Consider the following 2267-nt stretch of genomic DNA (forward strand, 5'->3'; position numbering starts at 1 on the left):
CCGGCTCACCCGCTAGGCAAACTAGGCATTTGCCTAGAGCGCGGGCTGGTCCTTAGGCGGCCAAACTGCTCTCCTGCAGGGCGCCACCACCGAACTATGCTTCCCCCCCTTCACGCCCTCCCCACCGCCACTGCCGCTGGGACCACCACTGGTGGTGGTGGGCTGGCCACCGGCTCCCACCCAACGGAGCTTGACCCCCTTTCGGCCGCTCCCCCGCAGGACGAGGCAGCTTGGAAATGCTCCCCAATCGTGCCCTTAATGCCGCTGGGAGTCCAGGAGGCCTGGCGGAGCGAGGGGGGGAGGCACAACGGGGCCAGCGCGGCGTTTCCATGTGACTGCCCGGGGCGGTGGCCAAGCGTGGCGCGGATCTGGGCCCGGCCGCACGCCCTTGATCGCGCCGTGAGCCGAAGCCCGCCCGTCCACCTGCTGCGTGGAGAGGGAGCCCCATTGTGCTCACCCGAACACCGAATTGCGTCACCCAAACATGGCAGCTGGCGGCCCTCGGCCTAAGCCGGTGGAGGCTGCCGCAAAGGGCGCAGAGGAATGTGGAGGCGAATAGATTCAGATGGGTCGCCCGGTTGCTCTCTGTGTCTGTAGGTAGCGGTAGGAAAGAGCAAGAGTCAGCCGGTGGCTCTCCTGTCCTTCCCGCAGACCACAGCTGGTGCCAAACTGTGCCTCCCCCCCTCCGTGCCCTGCCCGCAACCGCCACTAGTGGTGGTGTCTCTCCTGCAGGGCACTGGCAGCAGCAAAGGAGGAGGGCTGGGGAGCTGCACTCGCCCTCCGGGTGCCGTCACACTGCCGGCCCCCCGGCTCCAGCCAATGTTGGTGCGGGTTCGCCCCATTGGTGGTGCCTCCTCCTCACCCCACCGCCCCACGCCCAGGATGTCCTCAGCGGCTGGAGTGGCTGCGGTGGGGCCCGGGGGGGGGATTCCACAGGTGGCTTTCCGAGCCGGGCGTTGGTGGGCCAAACAGCCCCCGGATGGACGGGGGCTCTTAAAACTCTTTGACACCGCCCCCCAGGTCTCTGGGCGACGCTCGCCTGCAGGAGATACTGGGGATTGAACCTGGGACCTTCTGCATGCCAAGCAGATGCTCTACCACTGAGCCAGTCCTTTCCTGCATGCACAGCTCATATGTTGTCATTTGCACCACAAGCTGTGTCTCTTATGTCTCCTCACTGTCGTGTGTGTCTACAGAGCGTTTAAAAAATGGCGATGACAAAAGTAATGGAAAGGACAACATTTGATGTTCCTTAGGCCTGACTTGCCTTTATTGACACAGCAGCGTTTCATTCCCTGATGCCTTTGCAGCTAGTGAGCATGTACTACGCAGCGCTTTAAAGCAAACGTCTATGGTTACAAAGTAAATATGGTTGCTTGCAGCCACTGGGGACATGTTATGCGTTTCAGGTCTAGTAGAGTGAAAAGTCAAAGCACCCAGAGGACCGAAGGCTGTTGACAGGTATGAATTCTTGAATTCGTGTCAGACCTACTGCCCCTGCAGTGCGGGGCAGAGCCTCAGAGGAGCATGGCAATCCTAAAGAGGGGCATTAGGGATGCCAACCCCCAGGTGGGGCCTGAAGTTCTCCTGGAATTACAACTGATCTCCATATGGCGGGGATCAGTTGCCCTGGAGAAAAATGGCGGCTTCAGAGGGGGGATTCTATGGTATCACATCCCTGCTGAGCCCCTTCCCCACCCCAAATCTTCTCATGCTCCCCACACTCTGCCTCCAGATTTCTAGGAATTTCCCAACCTGGAGTTGACATCCCTCGGGGGAATCCATAGGTGCCCCCACTTATCACCGGCCTTCAGGTTAGGGTTTCCATCCTCGAGGAGTGGCCTGGAGATCCCTGCAATCATATCCAATCTCCAGACTACAGAGGTCAGTTTCCCTGAAGAAAATGGTTAAGAGCGGCAGACTCTCTAATCTGGAGAACTGGGTTTGATTCCTTTCTTCTCTCCATGCAGCCAGCTGGGTGACCTTGGGTCAGTCACAAGTTCTTTCAGAGATGTTCTTTCAGAGATGTTCTCTCAGGAACAGTCCTCGAAAGAGCTCCCTCAGCCCCACCTACCTCACAGGGTGTCTGTTGTGGGGAGAGGAAGGGAAAGGAGATTGTAAGCTGCTCTGAGACTCCAAGACCAATTCTGCACTGACATTTTTGTCACTTGTCTTTTCCTATTGCATTGGGTGCCCCCCCCCTTTCCACATGTGTTTTGCTCCCTCTGGGACTACTAGAGAGAGTTCTTCTTCCTCTTCCTTTCCCC

The sequence above is a fragment of the Gekko japonicus genome, unplaced genomic scaffold (assembly GCF_001447785.1).
Source record: "Gekko japonicus isolate JY-2015 unplaced genomic scaffold, Gekko_japonicus_V1.1 scaffold270, whole genome shotgun sequence".
In the NCBI taxonomy this organism is placed as follows: Eukaryota; Metazoa; Chordata; class Lepidosauria; order Squamata; family Gekkonidae; genus Gekko; species Gekko japonicus.